At 40.0% G+C, this 26,900-nt stretch overlaps 1 protein-coding gene across 18 annotated transcripts in view; it reads left to right on the forward strand.

Moving 5' to 3' along the window:
- PDK1 (pyruvate dehydrogenase kinase 1) overlaps positions 1 to 26,900 on the forward strand; it is a 161,749-nt gene that overhangs the window by 53,264 nt on the left and 81,585 nt on the right. For 3 of the 18 annotated variants that reach the window (XR_010109482.1, XR_010109479.1, XR_010109488.1), the window contains 4 exons: positions 15,441 to 15,557; positions 16,473 to 16,546; positions 17,584 to 17,628; positions 19,237 to 26,266. The exons of 3 other annotated variants lie outside the window; for them this stretch is intronic. The gene's annotated coding sequence lies outside the window, so the exon portion shown is untranslated. Of the gene's footprint in view, positions 1 to 654; positions 5,917 to 15,440; positions 15,558 to 16,472; positions 17,341 to 17,583; positions 17,629 to 17,923; positions 18,020 to 19,236; positions 26,267 to 26,900 lie in introns of those variants that run through there. 12 more of the 18 variants (XR_010109483.1, XR_010109481.1, XR_010109489.1 and 9 more) reach the window with 8 other exon arrangements.

The raw sequence follows: 26,900 nt of genomic DNA on the forward strand, positions 1-26,900 counted from the left end.
AAATGGAAAAGACTAAGACATCCACCATCCACAGATGGGCTTTTGTAGGTCCTGGAATTGAATTTGTCTTGTCTTTCCCCTGTCATTTAACAGCCACTCAGGACGTTGGTAATTGGATATTTTCATAAACCACATTAAATTGTATGATTCTGAATTTCTATAATGGAAAATCATTATAAAGTCCCAAATCAATGAAGATAAACTTACTACATTATGCAAAACTAAAAATATGCTTGACTTAGAAGCTTTATTTTCTAAGGAGACAGTTAATAATGGACACTTTTGAAATAGCACCCTAAATGCACTTTTAGTTTCCAATCAGCAGATAGCAGCACTTGATTCCAATTCAAAGAGAAAGTTAGGATGGTGTTCTGTGTGAATGCTATCTATGACAAGGACACTCAACTTCCAGAAAATGATTCTTAAGTGGAAATTGGGCACATTCTAATTGGAGATTGTCTGGTTTGTCTTAGAAAGGGGAGTGCTGCTGTACATTGGTCAGGTACATTTAATTAAGGTAAAAGACAGCTTTTCCTCCTCATCAGTGTAAACAACTGGACTTCTTCCTGTTAAGTATCATATTAAACACAATCTGAAATTTTACTTACTATAAAGAAAATAAGATTTTATGCTTTTTTGATTAACTTTTCTCAGGTGCATTCTAAGTGAAGTGAATTTGATTTATTGCAATCGGAGTATTACTGCTGCAAGCACAAAGCTATCCACTGCACTCAATAAAATAAAGACCACACAGAAGAAATTATTAGAGTCCAAACAACCCAAAGAAGTGGAAGGAAATGCTCTGAGGAAGGAAATGCGGACACTAGTTTCTAAAACGGACATGCATGTTTCCTTAAGTGAACATCATCATTAGAACACATGATTATCCTGCTGTTTGTACTTGCAGTATTGTCCCAAAAGTAAACTCAATTATCCATCTGGCAAATGCAGTAGATGGGCCCTATGCTAAACCTGTAATTGTTGACAACTACAGAAAAAGCATTCACTACTTTTTTTGTTTTGTCTTTTTTTTTTTGAGATGGAGTCTCTTTCTGTTACCAGGCTGGAGTGCAGTGGTGTGATCTCAGCTCACTGCAACCTCCGCCTCCTAGGTTCAAATGATTCTCGTGCCTCAGCCTCCCGAGTAGCTGGGACTACAAGTGCCCACCACCACACCTGGCTAATTTTTGTATTTTTAGTAGAGACAGGGTTTCCCCATGTTGGTCTGGCTGGTCTCAAACTCCTGACCTCAAGTGATCTGCCTGCCTCAGCCTCCCAAGGTGCTGGGATTACAGGCATGAGCCTCTGCACCAAGCCAGCATTCACTTTTAATCTGTAATATTCTAGCTGAATTATGTCTTGTTCATCTAGTATATCCTTTGCTGTGAATTCTATAATATAGGATTTCAGGTTTATGTCCACTCAACAGTGGCTTTTCTTGGTTTATCTTCTCCAAAATGTATCTACTGCATGAATCATCCCTCTTGTTCTACAGTCACTATTTGAAAAATAGGTATCCAGTATGTTTAGGCACTGCCTGCCCCTACAATGCCTCTCAGAGCTCTGAGCATGGGCACACCGGATCTCTTTGCAGGGCCAGCACCAGCCACCATGGTGGGGGGGCTCCTCCCTGTGCCTAGGTTTTTGAAACACCGCATCTTTTCTTTTGTTCTCCAGTCCTGGGTGGGACTGAAAAATTATTTTCCTGTAGTTATTAATCTTTGGGTTACCTCACAATTACCTTTTGGTTTTTCAGTTTTGTATTATCTGTGTAATCAATTTCCTACATCAAATTATCTCTATTTAATTTTTTTCTTTTTTCTTTAAGATGGAATCTCGCTCTCTTGCCCAGGCTGGAGTGCAGTGGTGCAGTCTCAGCTCACTGCAACCTCTGCCTCCCAGATTCAAGCAATTCTCCTGCCTTAGCCTCCCAAGTAGCTGAGATTACAGGCGCCTGTCATCACGCCCGGCTAATTTTTGTATTTTCAGTACAGATGGGGTTTCACCATGTTGGCCAGGCTGGTCTCAAACTCCTGACCTCAGGTGATCCACCCTCCTCGGCCTCCCATAGTGGCTGGGATTACAGGCGTGAGCCACTGCACCCAGCCTCTATTTAAAATTCTTAATTTCTGTTTTCCTAATTTGATTAATACAGCTGTAAAAATAGCAAACGTGTATCTAAAGTGTTATTTCAGTGGCAAAGGAAGGTTTTTATTTTGTAGAATTTATGTGTGATTTTTAAGTGAAATATTTGTTTGGATCTTGGGGTTTTGGTAGCATATAAAGCCAATAAAATCAGAGACTTAGGGCTACAGAAGGGAAAAAATCCTCAACATCACATTCAGCAATGGTTTAGATTCATGAACAAGTTGATAGTCAAATCCTGAGTATAAAATACTTTGCATTCTCTCAACTTCTCAAATTACTAGTAAGAACTTCATATTTTATGTGATTCTCTCATTGACTGTTTTCATCTTTTCCTTAAATAAAACCAGGAGCAAAAACCTCAAAAGTACCAGAAATCAACCAGGATGAAATAATGTGCATAGTCCTTTAACCACTAAATAAATTGAATTTGTAATTTTAAAACTTCAAAAAAGGAATCTCCAGACCCACTAGGTGTCACTGAAGAATTCTATCAAACATTTAAAAAAAATTACCAGTTTCATACATTAAGTATGTAAAAAAAAATTAATGTTGGTTTTACACAATCTTTTCCGGAAAATAGAACAGGAGGGAAACACTTCCCAACTCATAAGACTAGTTTTACCGTGATGCCAAAACCAAACACAATACAAAAAAGAAAACTACAGATTAATCTTTCTCATGAACTTAGAGGCAAAACTCCCCCCAAAATGTTAAATCCAATAATGTATAACAAGAAGTACGTGTCATGACCAAATGTGATTTATCCCATCTAAGTAAGGATGGTTCAAGATTCAAAAATCAATTAGTGTAATCATAGAAACAGGCTGAAGAAGAGAAATCATACGATAATATCAATTGACATAGAAGAAGCATTTGACAAAATTCACATCTATTCAAAATAGCCAGTGGTCCCCACGTTGGGATCTGATAGTGCTGACTGCCCTCAGGCACCTTTTCCCATCTTTGATACTCCCTGATGTAAGAATAATACTTTTTCATATCTCATCTTGTAAATCAGTGAGTCAGAATTCAAAATAAATACATGGCTAGAAATGGAATAAATCAAACATATTTACCATATCATAATTATCAAAGCCACAATTTTAAAAGTTGTTTTCTCACAGAGAAGAGTATTTCTCTAAATGTATAATGCAGTTGGAAAATTCATAATTACTCCTATGGTACACACTTTATTGGCCTAAGCTAGTAAAGACCATTTCTCTTCCCAAGATCCACCGTTATACATTAACATTTGAATGAATATTTTCATTATACAGCCAAGATAGCAATTCCCAGATCCAACGCTAATGCACTTCCTGGCTAAAGCTGAAACTCTTAAGAGCAATTAACTAATTCCTGAGTTAATATTGTTTAGACATAAGCCTCTAGAACTAAGTGAGCTAATGTATGTACAATGCTTAGCACATTTCCTGCATATAATACTGAATATATGTTAGTAATTAGTATCACTGTCATAAACTAACAATGTCAAGAGTTTTTTTACATTGATTAGAAGGTTTGTTTTTTTTTAAACATTTTCAAGCTAAGCATAAATTTCTCAAACCCATGGTCGAAGGTGATAGGAACACTGTGTTCTCTTAAGTCCAGTCACCACTCTATCCAAAATTCAATTTTAAAATGTACTAATAGTTTTTCTGTGTATTTAGCCAAATACATGCTGTACATGCATGTCAGTGAAAGAAAATGCTACCAGTAGTGTTTTTTTTTTTGAGACGGAGTTTCACTGTTAATTGTCCAGGCTGGAGTGCAATGGCGTGATCTCAGCCCACTGCAACCTCTGCCTCCTGGGTTCAAGCATTTCTCCTTCCTCTAGTAGCTGGGATTACAGAGGCATGCCACCACACCTGGCTAATTTTTGTGTTTTTAGTAGAGACGGGGTTTCACCATGTTGGCCAGGCTGGTCTTGAACTCATGACCTCAGGTGATCCGCCCACCTCGCCTCCCAAAGTGCTGGGATTACGGGCATGAGCCACCGCACCTGGCCCAGCTAGTGTTTTAATTAAAGCCTTTGCTACAGAAAAGTTGTGTCATTTGGGTACTCTGGGAAGCAGATGCTGAGACAGGAATGTAAAAGGTTTATTGGAGGGTAACGAAACAATTTAGAAATGAATTGTGGAGGAAGCAGTACTGGGCATAGAGAACCTCAGACCATGATGCAGAACTGAGTCTTGACTAACAGGAGGAGCTTAGGAGCGAAGACTGCCCATGAGGACACCCACTAAGGGCAGAAATGGCTGGTACCCTGGCCCTGCTCAGTCATTGGCAGGGACTTCCCTAGGGGTGTGGCCTTGCATTGAAAGCTGAAGCACACAGCCTGAAGGAACTGACAGATGGAGCTTATCAGCTAATTTGCATTCTTTACAGCTAAACTGTACATTCTTTCTTGAGGGGAAATTGAGCAGTACACTCCATGACTTTAGAAGAAATGCTGGAGAAGACAAATAGTAAAATCCTTATCCTTGTTTGACCTTTTTTGCTAATTCCTTTTTTTTTTTTTAAGAGATGGAGTCTCACTGTCACCCAGGCTGGAGTGCAGTGGCACAGTGATGGCTCACTGCAGCGTCAAACACCAGAGCTCAAATAATCCTCCCACCTCAGCCTCCAGAGTATCTGAGATTACAGGTGTACCACCATGCCCACCTTTGACTTTTTAATTTATTCCCTATCAGATAGTCTCCTATCTGGACTATCTGAAGGGTGGTTTTAAAAACATATTTCTGTGGAATACCTACCCACTTAAAAATGTGTAATAATGATGCCAGCAGGGAAGTGTGGCTGGGGCTGCATATTCCATGGAGCCAGGGGGAGCCCTTCTCCTTCTGAGTTGGGACAGGAACTCCCAGTGCTGCTGCAGCCACCCAAACCGCAGCTGTAGACCCTCCTGCTCTAGGGAGCAGGCAGGAGCCCCGCCCTCCTGGGCTCCTCAAAGTGCAGCTGTGGATCCAAGCTTCCCTGTGTTTTTGGGGGAGCCAGGAACAGGCAGGATCTGCCCTCCTGGGTGCAGCTGCAGCTGCCGCACCCACAGCCGCAGATCTGGGTCTCCTGCTCCAGGAAGCAGGCAGGAGCTGTGGACAAGCAGGAGCCCTGCCCCTTCCAAGTTGATGGGGTGGGAGCTCGCGGGTGCAGCCGCGACCGCCCTCCCAGGTGTAGAACCTGGGAATCTCTGCAGCCTGTGCCCTCAGGGGTCCCAGGAAGGACCCCCCCAACCCCCATCCCTGCAGGTTCAGGGGTACCTGTTCAGACAGAGTCCTGAATGGAAGGGGTGAGTCCCCAGTAAGTCCCCACCTTCCAGCCAGGGAGGTCCTGAAGACTGGGGACCAGGCTGCCAGTGGCTGCCAGTCCCTCCAACAGGAGTGGGGACTCATGCTCTTCTGTGCTGCTCATGGCTGCCTATGGACCAATCAGCATGTACTTCCTCCTCTCTGAGGTCCATAAAAGCCCTGGGCTCAGCCAGAGCAGGGCAGAGGATGATGGGATGACCAGCTGCAGAGAGGAGTACTCTACTGATAACTGGAGATGATGGGCGACCACCTGCAGAGAGAAACTGTTAGCAGAGAGGAGCTGCCCTCTGCTGAGAGCTTCAGAGACCTGCAGACATCTGAATGACTTGCCTGCAGAGAGGAGCCACTCTTTCCAGGGCCTTCTCTCAGCTGAGAGCTGAACACCCAATGGGATAATTGCCTACAGAGAGGAGCCACCCACTCCTCTGAGCTGTTCTAACACAATAAAACTCTTCTTCACCCTTCACTTGTTTGCATACCTCATTCTTCCCTGGATGGAGGACAAGAATTCAGGCACCATGGCCATAGAGGTTTCTGGCCAGAAAAATTGACACCCCAGAGATCCTGTAACAATAATCTATTTCTAATTCAGAAACACAAAAAGATTTCATAAAAATTAACAGATAACATTTTTCTGAATTTTAAGTTGTATTAATTTTTCATAAATTTGATGCCTCATGACATATCTGTTAAGTATTAGTACACAACAGTGATGAGCAGTCAGGAATAGCTGTTTACACTTTTTCTTGGACATAACTTTGCCTGGTCTGGCTGCAGACCCTGCACGGAGTTTGCTCCTGTGTCGGTGGAGTGGCCGCCTGGATCCCACACTTGTTTACTGATGTGCTCCCTGCCGCAAGGGGTTGAGCACAGCAGGCCAAGTAGACAGGGTGCCCCTGCTGGGAGTCTGGCGAAGGGGCTGAGAGAAATCTTGCATCACTGCCAACGTTGGATTCAATATTTCATGTTTTTCTGAAGAAAATGCTCAGTACTCTGAAAACAGCAGCACTGTTTGAGTTGTTCAGTCACTAGAACAAAATTTAGAACTTCTCTGCTGCCATTAAAATTAAATGATAGAGGCCAGGCATGGTGGTTTATGCCTGTAATCCCAGCACTTTGGGAGGCCGAGGCGGATGGATCACCTGAGGTGAGGAGTTCAAGACCAGCCTGACCAACATGGAGAAACCCCTTCTCTACTGAAAATACAAAATTAGCCAGGTGTGGTGGTGCGTGCCTGTAATTCCAGCCACTCGGGAGGCTGAGGCAGGAGAATCGCTTGAACCTGGGAGGCAGAGGTTGCAGTGAGCCGAGATTGCACCATTGCACTCCAGCCTGGGCAATAAGAGCGAAACTCTGTCTCAAAAAAAAAAAATTAATTAATAGAAGCAAAATACTGCTTCACCAAGGGTAAGTAATATCTTATGCAAAATCATCTTTACAATAATTCCGTGAACACTTTTTGAAATAAATCAATTATGCAAAAGAATCAGTTATTGGTCAGTTAACTAAATTGGCTATATAATGAGACTTATTAAATTACAAGGTTAGGGAAGTAGAGCTTGTGGTGCCCGGTAAAAAAGAACATCTTTCTTAAATTAGCAAGTCCATATCCTAAGTCTTACTTTGCTACATGCTACATTTATTCAGCAAACATTTAGGGAGTGCCTACAACGGAAGAGGCACTTTGGGGACACAGCTACGAACAGGCACTTTATAGAAGAAAGCCAGCCAGCCAAATCTCATGTAAGTAGGTGCTGAACCTGCTTAGTAATCAAGGAAGTACAAATTAAGACCACATTGAGGTTCTATTTTATATCCCTTAGACTAAAGATCTAACAAAGCCAAATGTGAGAATATGAATCATTGTGAACTCTCATACATTATAATGCATGTGTAAATTTATAAAATCACTTTCAAAACCAATTTAGCAGTTTTTTTGTAAAGTTACACATTGAAATAACTTGTGACCTAAAACTCTACCCCTAGACGTACATTCTAGGAAAATTTGCACATATTTGGAATGCTAAAAACAACTGGAAATACTCTCAAAACCCAATGATGTGAAATAAGTAAGTTTTGATATATTTATCCAGCGAAATACAGCAGTTAATGAACTATAGCTACACACATGGATGAATCTTAGGAACACAATTTTGAGTGGAAAAGAACTCCCAACAGACTGATACTGTATGATATCGCCATAAACTAAAAAAACCAACACGAACAAAACAATGCTCAGGCATATGAAAACCTACATTTTTTGAAAGGTGAGGGGATGATAAATGCAAAATTCAGGCTAATGGTTGCATAGATGGAATAGGGAAAAGCACATAGGTGAATGAATGGTATTCATTCAAATTGAAGGTTTTGTGAGAAATAGGTTCATAGAGGTTCATATTATGCTACATAATTTACTTATGTGTGATGGGTTATTTTTTAATTTAGAAATATTTTTAAATTATTAGGTTAATTTTAAAAGCAATAAAATAATGCTCCCTCTTGAATAGCCTACTTCTGCATCTAAATTGGCTAGTAGTAGGACTGACAGTAGAATGCATATTTTCTTTCAGGGTAGTGTCTTGGAAAGTCAACTTCAAAACAAAAGCAGAACATGGCATACAGTGTACTTTCCCAATAAGATGTTCTTTTTCTGTCTTTGTAATTTATAAAAATAATGATTGGTTATTTTATTTATTTTTGGACAGAGTCTCACTCTGTCACCCAGGCTGGAGTGCAGTGGCGTGATCTCGGCTCACTGCAACCTCCACCTCCTGGGTTCAAGCGATTCTCCTGCTTCAGCGTCCTGAGTGGCTAGGATTACAGGCATCTGCCACCACACATGGCTAATTTTTTTTGTATTTTCAGTATGGATGGATTTTCACCATGTTGGCCAGGCTGGTTTCAAACTCCTGACCTCAAGTCATCTGCCCACCTTGGCCTCCCAAAGTGCTAAGATTACAGGCATGAGCCACCACGCCTGGCCAGTTATTTTAAAATTCAAATAATACTTAAGAAAATTAAATCGATAAAATTATTAAATGTTTTATTAAAGAGATAATTCTTATTAAAGGAAATAATTTATATTAAATAAAAAATATTCCCCTCTAGTCTGTTTTGTGCTGCTATGACAGAAGATTCAGACTGAGTAATCTATAGAGAATGAAAATTTATTCTCTCTCAGTTCTGGAGGATGAAAGTCCAAGAGCAAGCCACTGGCAGGTTAGGGCCTGGTCTCTCTGCTTCCAAGATGGCACCTAGAACACTGTGTCATCTGAGGGGAGGACCATCATATCCTCATATGGCAGAAGACCGAGACAGCAAACCAACTCCTGCAGGCCATTTTTCTAATGGCATTAACCTATTCATGAGGGCGATCCCTCATGACCTAAACACCTCCCATTAAGCCCCATCTCCCAGTGCTGTTGCATTGGGGATTAAGCTTCCAACACATGAGTTAAGAGGGGAACAAACATTCAAACCATAGCATCCTCTGAACCTCTGAACTTCTATAATTCCATGCCCCAGATATAATGACTGTGAATATTTTTGTGCATTATTCCTAACATTTTCTATGTATATGCAAACATACATATATTTATACACATTAAACACATAACTTTATTTTTAAAAAACCTGTTTGCTGAAAACTATTCAGCAATAACCTATTCCTTTACTTACAAAACATATTTCATGTTAGAACCCATAAATCACCCTCAACACATTTAGGGGTTATATAGTTTTCCATTGTAATAGATATGATTTAAACACTCATTTGATCACAGTTATTTAGGTTATTGCAATGTAACAGGACAGTAAATGAGACTCTGTCAGTTTTAGTGGAAGCTTCCAAGTCTGCAAATAAAATAAAAGGATCCAACTACCCCTACATTCTATAGTGAGATGGTAGACTATGTAGGTAGGACTTATTATACAAAGGAGGCTTTTGTAAACTGGCTTAGGACCCTGAAGTCGTCATTCATCTTAAGATATAAAACTATTCAAGTGTATAAGATTGAAAAAGAAAAGTTAAAATTTTAGAATGAGATATTTTGAAAAATGCTAAAGACGAAAACAAGAGGTCTTTTTTAGTTTACCCAAAAGTAGATGGCCAGGATACATTGGTCCAATGTTTGGACAATGATGGCAACAAGCAATAAAGATTAAAACATTCCATTCCTACTTTGCTTCACTTTAATAATCATCATCTGGTAGGAAAGAGTAGAAGTAAAATTGCTGTGTGAGAACTGAAGCCAAAGATGAATAAAGAAGAAAAGAATAATAGTGCAAACCATGATTCTCTAAAATAATTTATCTCTGCACCTGGAAAAGTTATGTTTGGAGCAGAATTATGAAATCTTCAAGCTATTGTCTCAGGTGAGCAGATATCTTTGATGAATTCCCTGGCAACAAAATTAAGGAGAGCTGAGAAAATTTGTTCGGGAGAGTTCTTAGAAAATACAGCTGGAAGGAGTTGGGGCAGGTAGGACTGACCAAATAAGAAGCTTTCCTACAGTGTGGCTGCAGCTGAGGTCCCAGCTGATCCTTCTGGGAGTTCCAGAGTTGGGGATGGCTCTTCAGAGTTGTCCCACATTGAGGCTGGAGAAGTGGGCCATTTTATTCCTGCATCAGTGAGTACTGGGAAGGGTGTGACTTTGGGTAAAGAAATTATGGTCTGCAGCTAATATCCCCAGCAGCTTGGAGTTAGATGCATCGACCCTATAGAGCAACTCTGGATGAAGTGCTGCAGTATCCGCTGTAAGAAGTAATGCAGGTTTTTCTTCCTAGTACTCATACATTTCTGTTTTAAGTCCTCATCTTTGCATGACTTTCACCACTTGTATGCTACCCTCAGGCTTACAGGAAATCATTCTGCCACCCCCTGCCCCCCACTGCATTGGGGAGAGCAGGGCCTTGTGAGGTTGTCTTGGGCTGCTGGGATACATCATGTGGACATTTGCACTCATTCTGCTCCTGGGCAGGAGAAAACCCTCAAGCCTTGCCTTATTCACCAGGGATGCCCACATTCTCTCCTGTTCTTGGATTTCCAACTGTCTTGAGTATTTCTCCTCTGTCTTCCCATAGTCTGAACAAATTTCCATAGCTCAGTGGACCAGGGGTGGAGCTGAAGGGAAGCAGAGGACCAGGAAAAGCAGTGCAGACACTGCCCGTAACTCATTTTCCCCCATTAAATTTTTGTGCTTACGTTATCTCTAGGCCTAGCTTTTTTTTTTTTTTTAATCTAAAAGCATAAGCTTCAGAAATTTTAGAAGCTCTTTCTTTGGTTTTCTGCTGTAACAGTCTTTCCCTGAGGCAATGAATGCATTGACTAAATGAATAAAAGGCAAAGAGTAAAAAATTCAGAGAAGGATTTCTCAGGTAATATCTCAAAATATTATCCAGCCACAATTACACCCAAGGATATTGACAGGATCTGTGATAAGATCCATGAAAGCTTATAATAGCCTTTGATGGCTCATGAAAAAGGGAAAAGGATCAGATGATCAAAGTCAGGGAAGAGTCTCAATTTCATTTAAAGAAGGAAGAAAGAGGATGCTGCAAATTATAGATTGGCAACCTTAATGTTTTACATGAAGAACATTCCAGACAAAACTGATCTCAGGCTGGGCAGGTGGCTCACACCTGTAATCCCAGCACTTTGGGAGGCCCAGATAGGTGGATCATTTGAGGTCAGGAGTTCGAGACCAGCCTGGCCAACATGGCAAAACCCCATCTCTACTAAAAATACAAAAATTAGCCAGGCGGTAGTGGCGTCCACCTGTAATCCTAGCTACTCAGGAGGCTGAGGCAGGAGAATTGCTTGAGCCTGGTAGGCGGAGGTTGTGGTGAGCCAAGATCACATCACTGTACTCCAGTCTGGATGACAGAGTGAGGCCCTGTCTCAAACAAGCAAAGCAAAACTCATTTATTTTTTTGATAATTTGTCTTGGTCAGACAAAGGCTGTTGAAATAGGTATCTGGACTTCAGCAAATAACTGGACAGTCCCCTAAAATATCATGAATAAGATTTAAGAATGGGAACCAGAAGACAGAAGCACAGGTAGATTTATAATACAGTGAACAACCTTGCCCAAAGAGGACTGAAACATGGCCACAGTAAAGTGATCAAGATAGAGGGGACGGTGGAAACGATGGCATGTGAGGGAAGTTGGACAGAACTGAGGATATGAAGCCTGGAGGAGAAAAGCCTCAGGGAACCTAGGGTAATCTGAAAATGAGACCCGTCATCCTATGCAGGCTCATTCTGTGGGGCTCTGATACGGTGTCGCTCTGTCTCCCCCACTCAAATCTCATGTTGAGTTATAATCCCCAGTATTGGAAGTGGGACTTAGTGGGAGGTGACTGGATCATGGGCTGGATTTCTTATGAATAATTTAACACCATCCCCTTGGTGCTGTCTTCATGATAGTGAGTTCTCGCAAGATCTCGTCATTTAAAAGTGTGTGGCACTCCCCACCTCACACTCTTGTTCTTGCTTTCACCATGTGAAGTGCCTGCTCTCCCTTTGCCTTCCACCATAAGTAAAAGTTTTCTGAGGCCTCCCCAGAAGCAGATGCCACAGTGCTTCCTGTACAGCCTGCAGAACCGTGAGCCAATTACATCTCTTATTTAGAAACTACCGAGTCTAGGTACTTCTTTTTGGTAATGCAAGAATGGCCTAATACAGGCTCAAAGGAAAAAAAAGAACAAATTTCTGATGATTAGAACATGTCGGCTGGGCACAGTGGCTCACTCCTGTTATCCCAGCACTTTGGGAAGCCAAGGCAGATGGATCACTTGAAGCCAGGGGTTCAAGACCAGCCTGGCCAACATGGCAAAACCCCATCTCTACTAAAAATACAGAAATTCACTGGGCATGCGTGGTGGTTAATACTGACTGTCAACTTGATTGGATTGAAGGATGCAAGTATTGATCCTGGGTGTGTCTGTGAGAGGGTGTTGCCAAAGGAGATTAACATTTGAGTCAGTGGGCTGGGAAAGGCAGACCCACACTTAATCTGGGTGGGCACCATCTAATCAGCTGTCAGTGTGGCTAGAATATAAAGCAGGCAGAAAAACGTGAAAAGACTAGATTGGCTTAGCCTCTCAGCCTACATCTTTCTCCCATGCTGGATGCTTCCTGCCCTTGAACATCGGACACCAGGTTCTTCAGTTTTGGGACTCGGACTGGCTTTCCTTGCCCCTCAGCTTGCAGATGGCCTGTTGTGGGACCTTGTGATCATGCGAGTTAATACTTAATAAACTCTTCTTTTTTATATATATATTATATATATGTTTATATATTTATATTATATATGATATATGTTTATATATCATATGTTTATATATCATATATGATATATGTTTATATATCATATGTTTATATATCATATATGATATGTTTATGTTTATATATCATATATATGTTTATATATCAAACATGTTATATGTTTATATCTCATATATGTCATATATGTTTATATCTCTGATATATGTTTATCTCATATATATGATATATGTTTATCTCATATATATGATATATGTTTATATCTCATATATATGATATATGTTTATATCTCCTATATATGATATATGTTTATATCTCCTATATATATGTTTATATCTCCTATATATGATATATGTTTATATCTCCTATATATGATATATGTTTATATCTCCTATATATGAGATATGTTTATCTCATATATATGATATATGTTTATATCTCATATATATATGTTTATATCTCATATATATGATATATGTTTATATCTCATATATGATATATGTTTATATCTCATATATGATATATGTTTATATCTCATATATGATATGTTTATATCTCATATATGATATATGTTTATATCTCATATATGATATATGTTTATATCTCATATATGTGGTATATGTTTGTATCTCATATGATGTATGTTTATAGCTCATATGATGTATGTTTATAGCTCATGTTGTATGTTCCTTTCTCGTATATATGTTTATATCTCATATGTGAGATATGTTTATATCTCATATGTGAGATATGTTTATATCTCATATGTGAGATGTTTATATCTCATATGTGAGATATGTTTATATCTCATATGTGAGATGTTTATATCTCATATGTGAGATGTTTATATCTCATATGTGAGATATGTTTATATCTCATATGTGAGATATGTTTATATCTCACATGTGAGATATGTTTATATCTCACATGTGAGATATGTTTATATCTCACATGTGAGATATGTTTATATCTCACATGTGAGATATGTTTATATCTCACATGTGAGATATGTTTATATCTCACATGTGAGATATGTTTATATCTCACATGTGAGATATGTTTATATCTCACATGTGAGATATGTTTATATCTCATATGTGAGATGTTTATATCTCATATATTATGTGAGATGTTTATATCTCATTATGTGAGATATGTTTATATATTATGTGAGATGTTTATATCTCATGTGAGATATGTTTATATCTCATATATTATGTGAGATATGTTTATATCTCATATATTATGTGAGATATGTTTATATCTCATATATTATGTGAGATATGTTTATATCTCATATATTATGTGAGATATGTTTATATCTCATATTTTATGAGATATGTTTATATCTCATATTTTATGTGAGATATGTTTATATCTCATATTTTATGTGAGATATGTTTATATCTCATATATTATGTGAGATATGTTTATATCTCATATATTATGTGAGATATGTTTATATCTCATATATTATGTGAGATATGTTTATATCTCATATATTATGTGAGATATGTTTATATCTCATATATTATGTGAGATATGTTTATATATTATATGTAATATGATATATGTTTATGTTTATATATAGTAGGAGATATATATATTATAAATATTTAGATAGATAGATCTCCTATTAGTTCTGTCCCTCTAGAGAACCCTGGCTAGTACAGCGTGATGGTGCATGCCTGTAATCCCAGCTACTTGGGAGGCTGAGGCAGGAGAATTGCTTGAACCCAGGAGGTGGAGGTTGCAGTGAGCAGAGATCATGCCACTGCACTCCAGCCTGGGTGACAGAGTGAGACTCTGTTTAAAAAAAAAAAAAAAAAGAATTTGTCTCAAAAACAAAATAAAACAATCACATGAAAACCTGGGCTGTTGTGAGGTAATAAGCTTAATAGCAGTGTGATGCCATAGTGGAGATTCATTCGTTCCACTAAGTGTACAGAGTGCCTACCCTCCACTGACAGAGAAATAGAGAATGAGGTCAGATGACTTCTGAGAGCTCCCACAGTTCTGAGCAGCTATGATTCCACTCCTAGAAAATGCAAGTGCTAAGCCAAAACCAAGTGAATTGCCACTTTTTGTTTTTTACCAAAATGTTTTATGTTTTACAGAAAAACCAGTGATTCAGAAAGAGGTTTATAAAAGCCTGTGGATGCACTCAGAGTCAATTTTATCGCTCATGACTGGCAATATTAATAGAAGCACTAATAAAAGTTATGATATGTAGTAATAAAACACCTAAGCATGCACTCATAAATCATATTCCCACAGGGTTTGCTAGGGCAGATTGTTTTTCCCTTGTGATTGAAGACAGAACAAATTTTACACTAAACTTAGCTTTTCTCCAGGAGACCCATAAACCTCAGTACAGGCTAAAGACTGGAGTAAAACCATGTTGTTTCAAAGATAAAACACCAATGAACATACAGATATGAAAAAAAAATGTGACATTCTAGACTTACACAATGGAAATGTTTAGTCATCATACTTCATAGCATGAGAGCAGAGCAGGTTGCTCGTTGGGCACTCCTAACTTAAAATTCCATAGGTTGGTTTTCTACCCTTCAGTTCTGCTAAGATCCTAAACCAAAATTTGATGGGAAATTAAAACTTATATAGCTTTGGTGATGGCTGTTGTTTTTGCAGCTACTTACCCCTGCCTTCTGGTATTAGAGCCTTTCTTTCTCTGTTCCTCTCAGGAACTCCTCCTCCCACATCTGATGGAGCTACCAATCATCAGATCTCCTCTGCCTCTGGGGTGTGACTCAGGCTGGCCAATCACGTTCTTCATCCACTTGGACTATGACTGGCCCTAGGTGGTTATCTGACCCAAGGAAGTCCGGAATCCTTTTGCAGGGATTATTAGAGATGCTTAGAGAATGGTTGGGGAAAGCTTATCTCCGGAGATGATACACTAGAGCAGGAGTTCCCCAGCCCCTGGGGCCCCATACAGGTACCAGTCTGTGGCCTGTAAGGAACCCAGCTGCACAGCAGGAGGTGAGCAGCAGGCAAGTGAGTGTTACTGCCTAAGCTCTGCCTCCTATCAGTTCAGTGGTGACATTAACTTCTCATAGAAGGGTGAACCCCATTGTGAACTGCGCATATGAGGGATCTAGGTTGCATGTTCCTTAGGAAAATCTAATGCCTGATGATCTGAGGTGGAACAGTTTCATCCCCAAACCATCCCCCAAACACCATCCATGGAAAAATTGTCTTCCATGAAACCAGTCCCTGGTGCCAAAAAGGTTGGGAACTGCTGCACTAGAGATCATTTGAGTGGAGATGCTGGGGTCCCATCCTTGCCACCATAAGGAGAGAGCTTCCCTGGGGGTAAACCAATGGAGAGGAAGGCAGAGCTGAGAATAAGAAGGAAGGGGCAGGGCCAGACGCGGTGGCTCATGCCCCTAATCCCAGCACTTTGGGAGGCCGAGGTGGGCGGATCACCTGAGGTCAGGAGTTCAAGACCAGCCTGACCAACAGAAACCTTGTCTCTGTTTGAAAATTAGCTGGGCGTGGTATTGTGCACCTGTAATCCCAGCTACTCGGGAGGGTGAGGCAGGAGAATCACTTGAACCCAGGAGGCAGAGGTTGCAGTGAGCCGAGATCGCACCATTGCACTCCAGTCTGGGCAACAAGAGTGAAACTCCATCTCAAAAAAAAAAAAAAAAAAAAAAAGCCAGGGAGCGGAGGGGACAAAAGCCTGATAATGTCTTTTGAATGCTTGAATCCAGGGAGAAAACATGGAGATATGAATGACTGTGTGGAGCAGAACCCACCTTCTCCCAGCTCAACTTTGGACTGTGAGGTGACAGAAATAAACATTTTGTTGTGCTAAGCCACTGAGATTTTGAGTCATAACAGCTGTTAGCATCAATGATTCTGACTAATACAGTAGCCCACCATATGATTGTTCACTAGTATGTCTAAAATTCAAGGGCTGTGATCAACCACTCTCCCCATCCCCACTCTGACAGTTAATTGACCTGTGAATTTGCCTTTTATGTAAATTCTCTTTCTATCCTTACTGCATTATTGTATTTCAGCCTTTGTTTGGTTTCCTGACAGATGTAATTGTCCTGTGTGTCCTTTCTCCAGGCAGAGTGATGTTCCTGGAATGTTCATCTAATCATATCATGCATCTGTTTGTAACTTTCTCCCTTCATCCATATCTCCTGCTAGTCCCTGCTATACCTCTCTATGCTTGGAACGTATTTTTCTTCAGCCGTTGTTTTCCAAGGACTGAATCTGTCTCATCTTTTGGGGCTCTGTGTAAATATCCCTTTATCCAGTAAGCCTGCCTTGAACATTTAGTCTGGTCTAATCCTAATCTGGTGCCTCTGCTATGAGCTCCCATAGTACTTTCTATTTGTCTTAATGGAGCACTTATGACACCTTATTTACATTGCTTGTCTGTTTCCCCTCTCTGGATTTGAGGTATAAAGACTCTTGGGCATTGCATTCCCAGGGCCTCGAACAATGCCTGGCACATAGCAAAAAATATATAGGTATATTTTATGTATACGTATCTATGTCATATATATCATATGTACATATATATGCTTAATGACATGAATGAATAAGTGACAAAGAGAAAATAAACATAAACATCACAAAGATCCTCCTCCCATGCAAGTGTAGTAACTGATGTCTAAAGGTAGTTAGTCTGCAGCAGGTAAAAACATTTCCTAAAAATCTTTCAAAATGCAGTCATGTATTTGATTCTTTCTAACATTTTTTTCTTTCCTTGGCTTGGGAGATTATAATATCTCTGGAAGATAAAAATATCTTTGGCTTGGGGCAAAATAATTTATAGTTAAGAAACTAAGTTTATTTATTTTTCAGATTCTGAGTGTGATTAGTTGCTGAGGCTCATTTATTATCTGAAATGTAAGTAGTTAAAAGTTTTCAATAGCCTAAGTCAGATATGTGCTACTTTTCAATTTGATTTTGCTTTTGAAGGTAGAGTGACATTAGTAATAATGGGGGTGATAAATAAAAAGGAATTTATATACCTAAAATTTCTGTTGACATACTGGTATTGCCAGCATAGTTATTTCGGAGAAGAGGGAAGCTTTATAAGGAATGAAATGAAATAACTGTTCTTGTCCCTGTAGTTTGGCAATCCATATAGACACAATATGCATTATTTTAAAGATATAGTTTTGAAATTAATGTGTTGCAGGGCACAGTGGCTCACACCTGTAATCCCAACACTTTGGGAGTCCAAGGCAGGAGGATCACTTGAGCCCAGGGGTTTCAGACCAGCCTGGACAACATGGTGAGACCCTGTCTCTACTAAAAATAAAAAAATTAGCCCAGTGTGGTAGTGCATTCCTGTAGTCCCAGCTTCTCAGTAGGCTGAGGTGGGAGGATTGCTTGAACCTGGTGGTTGAGGCTGCAGTGAGCTATGATCATGCCACTGCACTTAAAAAAAAAAAGAAAAGAAATTAATGTCACACCTTCTTTTGGGATAGATAATTAATTTATTTAAGAAATCAATAAAAAACAAGATAAACTAATTTACAGAGATTGTTGAAATGTCTTATAGAAGGCACAGTAAAATACAACAGTATCCAATCCCTTTCTTTCTCAGCTCTGAACACTTATGAAAGACATACAACATCAATTTCTACAGAAAAGAAAACCCCACACAAATCCATTCTTGCAGAATTCTAAAAGATAGAAAAAAAAAAGAGGGGAGAGAATGAGAATCTGAAAAAGCTTCAACACTGCCATAGGAATTTTGTCCCAGGCCCAGCAACATGGTTATGCAAATCATTTCAGATGTGGAGGATTGAATGATGCACACGGCTGAGAACATTGTCTGAAAGAATAGTATCTAAACCTGCATCCAGGGCCACCTGTGGATTGTCACAAGCTCTGATCTTGGCCCATTCACTCTTCAGTTCTCATGGTTTCAATTCAACATTCAGACATTTTCTGCAATACAGGTTTCATAAAGCATTATGTTCGTCGGGGAAATACTTCAGTGGAACATAAAATACTCTGTTGTGCCAAAGCAACAGCAGCTGGTAGAGTTTATAGAAATGAGCAGAGCCCAATATGATGAATTATAAACATGCTTATGTTTAAAGCAAGCACTGACATAAAAGAGGCAGCAGAACACAGAACATGCTTCTATTTAGCTCAAAAAATATGCACAGTATCAAGAAAGCCATACATAGTCCTTAAAAGATCTAGGAAATTCACATACTGGACCATATTTTGTTCTCTCCTCCCTTGGACATCAGATGTGAGGTGGAGTAAGGACCTCCTTAGAGGCCTGTGGGCCCCCCCGAAGCATGGAAATTAAGGAAAATCTTGAGTTCCTTCAAGTTCCATGCACCTAGTTAGCCCTGAGAAGTAAATAAGCAACTTGATACGCAAGAAGGTAGCCTAAAGCAAGAGCCAAGGAAGCTAGAATCAAGGGATATTTGGTTCCCATATACAAACCAAAGATAACATTGTAACATATGTCTCCAAATTGTTTTTCAGAAACCGAACCCTCACCAAACAGATCTGCTTGCACATCCACTTGCACGTAGACCTCAGATAAGTGAGATCTGGGACCTGAACTCTGACCACCATCTTTTGTTCTAAATTTCTTCCCGCGGGGCGTGGAGAAAGTCACACCCATGAGCTGGACCTAACATTCTTTTCTGCTGACCCCAAATTATTAAACCTCCTCAAACCAATTGCAAATCAGAAAGTCTTTGAATCTGTCTATGACCTATAAGCCCCTGCTTCAAGATATCCTGTAGTTTAAGGCCAAAACCAATGTGTAACCTTGATTTATGGTTTTGACCATAAATCATTGATTTATTATTTTGCCTATAGCTTCTGCTTTCCTGAAATTTACCCCTGCTTTACAAACCCTTACCTGCTAGTCATAGGGAAGGTCAAGGTTTAAGCGTTAGCTTAGCTACCTGAGCCTCCTTGCTTGGCGCCCAGCCAATAAAACACTTTCTTGTGCTGCAAACCACCATGTGGATATCTGGTCTCACGGTGCCGGGCTAGTAGAACCCATTTCAGTTCTATAACAGGTTTGAGGGTTAAGATAATTCTTTCTTTTCCTTTATGGTATATAATCATCACTCCTGTTGCAGTAGCCTTTTCTCTTTTTCCCCCTGATCCCTGCCCCCCACTTCCCTTTCACCCTCTACTTCATGGTGCAAAATTGTCAGTAGGTACCAAGCAAGAGTAATGTGTTTGATATATGGCCTTGGTTATATAAACATCTTTGAATAATATATAACTATTTCTGGGTGAGTTGATTTTGGAAACCCGTGTTCATAGGATCATACTATCACATCTCACTCTATTTCTTACCCTTCTCACCTAATACTAGACTTCCCAGCCCTCTTCATGTTGTTGTATGTAACTCTGGTTCATTATTTCTGACTGTAACAGAGTATTCCATAGTATACCTCCATCAGATTTAACGTCTCCATTCCCACCCACGATAAACTTACATTGCCTCTAAATCTCTACTGTCTTAATGTTGTGGGCCATGGTGGCTCATGCCTGTAATCCCAGCACTTTGGGAGACTGAGTTGGGAGGACTTCTTGAGCCCAGGAGTTCAAGACCATCCTGGGCAACATAGGGAGACCCAATCACTACCAAACATAAAAATAAAAAATAAATTAGCCAAGTGTGTTAGTGCATGCCTGTGGTCCCAGGTACTCAGGAGTCTAAGGTGGAAAGATTGCTGGAGCCTTGAGGAGGTTGAGGCTGCAGTGAGCCTTCATCATACCACTGTACCTATAGCCTGGGCAACAGAGCAAGACCCCGGCTCAAAAAAAAAATGTGATGGGCGCCTTTCATCTTTGTACATGTGATATGGACAGGAGGCAGGGAAATACTGGGTAGAAGAGGGTGGTCCCCGGCGAGGGCCACACCCTCAAGCCTAGACCCATGGCCCAAAGTGAGAACATGCATTCCTGTTTTCCTGCCCGAATGTTGCCTTTTCCAAAACCATCCTGTCCCTTCCCACCCCCCCATCCTGTACCCATAAAAACCCCACAGGCCCCAGTGGTGGAGTGGCAGAGTGGCAGAAAAAGGAAGAAGAGAAGAAGTAGCCGGACATCAGAGAGAAGCAGCTTGACTTCAGAGGGATGGTTTGACAGTGAGATCTCAGAGAAGAGTTCAGCCGGGGAAGACCGAACTCCAGGGGAAGACCATCTTCCCAAACCATCCCCTTTCCAGCCTCCTATCCCGCTGAGAGCCACTGCCACCACTCAATAAAATCCTCCACACTCACCACCCTTCAATTTGTTCGTGTGACCTGATTCTTCCTGGACACCAAACAAGAGCTTGGGATACAGAGGACTGTCACACTGAGCTATGAAACATTTAGCCGTCTGCAGACAGCAAAGCTAAGAGAACACACTGTAACACTCCCTCTGGGGCATCAGGAGTCACAGGCAACCCGTAGGTGCTGCTGCAGGCCTGCATGGAGTTCTGCTCCTGCCGATTGGCCAGAAGTGCTCATCCTGGCCTCTGTACCCTGTCACCTGCATGCTCCCCGTCCCATGAAGGTTTGAAAGCTGTGGGCTGAGTAAACGAGCCAACCCTTTGGCTAGTCCTGTGAGGAGGTCAAGGGAAGTATTCAGTTTCACATTCACCTCCTCAACAGTCTGTGTGTGAGTTGTTCTAAGGAAGGTGAGAAGGATTGATTGATTATTTGATATATAAATACTTCATTCCAAAATGGCTGCACAAGCCTACTACTCCCCAACCTTCAGCAGTAAATGAGGGTTGCTCTTCCCCACATCCTTACTAACACTTGGGATCATATGACTTTCCAATTTTAGCAATACTATCTTATGGTTTTAATTTGTATTTTGCTTATTTACTTGTGATTTTGGATCTTTTCCTAAAAACTATGTACTTGGGCTTCCCCTCTGTAAACCTATTTATATTCTTGACCTATTTTTATATTGGACAATCTTGTATTTTTTTCTTATTGATCTGCTAGAGTACTTCAAATTACCCTAGTTCTGCACTGCTCCATATGGTAACCACTAGCCACAGATGGCTATTTAAATTTAAATGAATTAAAACTAAAAATTCAGTTGTTCAGTTGCACTATCCCCATTTCAAGTGCTTGGTAACCCACTGTGGATAATGACTACCATATTGGAGAGTACAGACAGAAAACATTTCATCATCACAGAAAGCTCTATCTTCTCCCAAGTGATCATCCAATTGTGAGTCTTATCTACCATGTCCTTCATTGAATAATGATCCTTAATATTCATATGGTCATATCCACCTATTTTTTACCCTCTCATGGAATTTTTTTTTTTTTTTTTTTTTTTTTTTTTTTTTTTTTTGAGACAGGGCCTCATTCTGTCTTTCAGGCTGGAGTACGGTGGCGCGATCTCGGTTCACTGCAACCTCCACCTCCCAGGTTCAAGCAATTCTCGTGCCTCAGCCTCATGAGTAGCTGGGACTACAGGTGCATACCCCCATATCTGGCTAATTTTTTATTTTTTGGTAGAGATGGGGTTTTGCCATGTTGGCCAGGCTGATTTTGAACTCCTGACCTCAAGCGATCCTCCCACCTTGGCTTCCCAAAGTGTTGGGATTATAGGCAATGAGCCACTGTGCTCAGCCACCCTCTCATGGAACCTTAAGAAGTCCTTCTCCATCCCCAGGTACTCAAAAAATATTCTTCTACATATTCTATGTTCACTTCATAGCTTTACCTTTCACATTTAGGTCTTTGATCCATTTGGAAGTCATCTTTATATATAGGGTGACAAAGTTTCAGCTTTATTTTTCTATATACAATGAGCCAATTTTCCAAATGCCATCTGTTAAACGATGTACCCCTTTCTTGCTGTTTTGTGGGGCCACCTCTATCAAATAACAAATTACCATATAAACGTGTCTATTTTGAGTTTTCTATTCTTTTCTATTTCATTCCATCCCATCCCATCCTATGTCATTCTATTCCACAATTAGTTTGTTTGGCTTGTGCCAGATGTGTACTGATTGTTGTGTTGTTTACTAGAAGACACAGTCCTCTCTTAAAGCAGATTCTCCTAATTATGATTCAGTATTCATTCTCTTTCATTCTCACTAACAGAACCAACCTTCTCTGCTTATGCATGTGCACTTAACATCCACCATTGTGGACTGGCCTCCCAGTTTTGTTTGGGACAGCAATATATATACTCAGCCAAAATATTCATTTTCTCAGACCCTTGCAGCAGAGGTTAGCCATGTGGTAAGGTTATAAATAATGAGATGGAGACAAAATTCCCTAGGGTGATTTTTGTTTCCTGAGTAAAAAGATCTCACAGAAAGTCATTCTTCTCTGCTCCCTTTCCTTCTTTTCTTGCCTAGAATGTAGACAATATTCTGAGGTAACATACCTGGGGACAAAGGTATATATCCTAAGGATATAAGGACAGGAAAACTCAAAGAACCTCTATGACTGGTAGCATTGTTTAGCTGTCAATATCAACCCAACTGTCTCTTAGCCTGTAGCATGAGTTAAATCATCCCTTGTCTATGCAACTCTTATATTAGGGCTTTGTGATATTGGTATACGAATACACTTCTGACACAGCCTACCTTTCCCCTTCTTTTCTGAAATTGCTTTACTTAGACTTTAATTTTTCTATATAAACTTTAGAATAAAGTATTCAGGTCTCTTAAAAACTTTCCCTTGTGGCCGGATGTGGTGGCTCACACCTGTAATCCCAGCACTTTGGAAGGCCGAGGCAGGTGGATCGTCTGGGGTAAGGAGTTCAAGACCAGCCTGGCCAACATGGTGAAACCCCGTCTACTAAAAATACAAAAATTAGCTGGGCATGGCAGCCTGTAATCCCAGCTATAGGGAGGCTGAGGCAGGAGAATCACTTGAACCCAGGAGGCGGAGGTTGCAGTGAGCTGAGATTGCATCATTGCACTCCACTCCAGCCTGGGTGATAGAGTGAGACTCTGTCTAAAAAAAAAAAAAAAACAACAACAACAACAACAAAAACCTTCCCTTGGAATTTTGACTGGAATTGCATTAAATTTATAGATTAATATAGGAAAAAGGGAACTCTTTACAATAATAAGTCATCCCAACTGCAGATACAGTGTATTACTCCATTTATTTAGATCTTCCTTCATGAAAGAATTTTAGTGAGTTTTTTTGGTAAAGATCCAGTGCATGCTTTGTTGGGCTAATTTGTGATGGAAGATCCAGTACAAAATGCTTATTGCATTTTGCCAGTTCTAATATGTACTTTGTTTTGTTTTGCTTTACATTTGAACATGTCTGCAATGTGGATTCATCTTTAGATTAATGACATCTAATAGTCATTGTTGGCAGTTGGCAGTGTTCCCTCCACCTGTCTCCTTTGTGGTACGCAAAATAATGATGCATTAGAACATAGATGGTTTTGGCCGGGCACAGTGGCTCACGCCTGTAATCCCAGTACTTTGGGAGGCCGAGGTGGGCAGATCACGAGGTTAGGAGATCGAGACCATCCTGGCCAACATGGTGAAAACCCATCTCTTCTAAAAATAGAAAAATTAGCCAGGTGTGGTGGCGCGCACCTGTAGTCCCAGCTACTCGGGAGGCTGAGGCAGGAGAATTGCTTGAGCCCGGGAGGCCGGAGGTTGCAGTAAGCTGAGATTGCACCACTGCACTCCAGCCTGGGCGACAGAATGAGATTCCGTCTCAAAAAAAAAGGAACATAGATGGTTTTGATTCAAAGAAATATAGTATACATTTTTATTTAATATTTTTTCCTTTTTAGAGACAAAGTCTCACCCTGTTGCCCAGGCTGGAATGCAGTGGAGCAATCATAACTCACTCCAGCCTCACACTCCTGGGCTCAAGCGATCCTCCTGTCTCAGCCTCCCAAGTAGCTGGGACTATAGGCATGCACCACCATGCTTGGCTAATTAAAAAAAAATTTTTTTTTTTAGAGATAGGGTCTCACTATGTTGTCCAGGCTGGTCTTAAATTCCTGGTCTCAAGTGATCCTCCTGCCGTGACCTTCCAAAGCCCTGGTATTACAAGTGTGAACCAATGAGCCTGGCCCTATTTGATATTTTGTATTTGTTGATTTTCTTTCTTTCTTTTTTTTTTTTTTTTTAGTCCATTTTCTTGACACTTCCAATTGATCAAAATCAGAACTGATCATTTTCTAGAAATGCCTATTAACTTTCCAAATTACTGTATGCACTGCTGATTCTAATAATTTATAATGCTAAGAGCATTCCTACATTTTTTGTAGATAAAGCCAATCTATTTTTTTGTTTTGCTTGTAGTTTTTTTAATTAAAGTTTTTTGAAAAGTACAATATGTAACAAACTCCCATAAGCCAGCCTTGCAGATGAACAAATATTGACATTTTATATTTGCTTCAATTCAATTTTCTTCTTTTTAGTAAAAATATAATAAAGTTTTTATTTTATGTATTAGCTTAATTAATTTTATTAATAAAATTATTATGACCAATGAAAATTTCCTACTTCTCTTTTTCCTTTCTCATATCTCACCCTCCCAGTATTGTTTTATGGATTTTAAAATTTTGCCTGTATGATATCTTTAGTCTATGATTTTTTTTTTTTTGAGACGGAGCCTTGCTCTCTTGTCCAGACTAGAGTGCAGTGGCACGATCTCGGCTCACTGCAACCTCCACCTCCTGGGTTCAAGCAATTCTCCTGCTTCAGTCTCCCAAGTAGCTGTGATTACAGGCACACTCCACCAGGCCTGGCTAATTTTTGTATATTTAGTAGAGATGGGGTTTCACTATGTTGGCCAGGCTAGTCTCGAACTCCTGAGAGCTCAGGTTATCTGCCCGCCTCAGCCTCCCAAAGTGCTGGGATTACAGGCGTGAGCCGACGCACCTGGCCAAGTCTATGATATTTGTGCAATTTTCATTCAACATTATGTTTTTTAGTTCTTGCTGTGTTAGAAGATATAGATGTAATCTATTTATTTTATTATTATTATTATTATTATTATTATTATTATTTTGGAGACTGAGTCTCGCTCTGTTGCCCAGGCTGGAGTGCAATGGCGCAATCTCAGCTCACTGGAAGCTCTGCCTCTCGGGTTCAAGTGATTCCCCTGCCTCAGCCTCCTGAGCAGCTGGGATTACAGGTGCGCACCATCATGCCTAGCTAATTTTTGTATTTTTAGTAGAGACAGGGTTTCACCATGTTGACTAAGCTGGTCTCAAACTCCTGACCTCAAGCGATCTGCCTGCCTTGGCCTTCCAAAGTGCTGGGATGACAGGCGTGAGCCACCATTTCCAGCCGTAATCTACTTATTTTAACGTCTGGATAGTATTTTATAAATTCCTTTACTGAGAGACTTTTGGATTATTTCCACTCATTTGTTATTACAATCATTGCTGCAGTGAACTTTGAACATGTTTCCTTTTTCATGTTCAGGTACAAAGAATTCCTCAATCCTACCTTCTAATCTCTTGATTAAGGCAATCTATTCTTAAAATGCAAAAAAAAAAAAAAAAAAAAAGATAAGGTTTTTTATTTTCAAAAAGAAAATACATAATTTATAAAAACTCTAAGGAAACTTTACCCTCTTTATATGAAGTAACTGCAGTGTATTAGTGCATTATAATGAACAGTCATTGTAATTGCATTTCATGAAGGAACTCTTATCAGAATGTCAACATTCTTTATTCCATTGAAAACTAATTGTTTAAAATACTCCCTGCTTTTCCCCCTCAAATCAAGCACAACCTAAAATGTAGACTTGCATAACTGTTTCATCAGAAATAGTGAAATCTCACTATATGTGTTTAAGTCTACAATATCACTGCATTGTTCAATACATAAATCTAGTATTTGTCTGAACACTTATACCCTATATATGTTTCTATAAACTATAGAAGCAGTAGGATTTACATGACTGCATATTTATTTCACAGTAAAATTTATATAAAAATGTATTTCATTCCTATAATCTTATTCTTACCATGCTTTCTTAGATTCTGTATTTGTCTGGCATCTATTTATCACACGGCCAATTGTATTAACTTTTTTGGGGGGCTGGGGGATGAGACAGAGTCTTGCTCTGTTGCCCAGGCTGGAGCGCAATGGTGCGATCTTGGCTCAGTGTAACCTCCCCCTCCCGGGTTCAAGTGATTCTCCTGCCTCCACCTCCCGAGTAGCTGGC

Source organism: Pan paniscus, chromosome 13, assembly GCF_029289425.2.
Source record: "Pan paniscus chromosome 13, NHGRI_mPanPan1-v2.0_pri, whole genome shotgun sequence".
NCBI classification, from domain to species: Eukaryota; Metazoa; Chordata; class Mammalia; order Primates; family Hominidae; genus Pan; species Pan paniscus.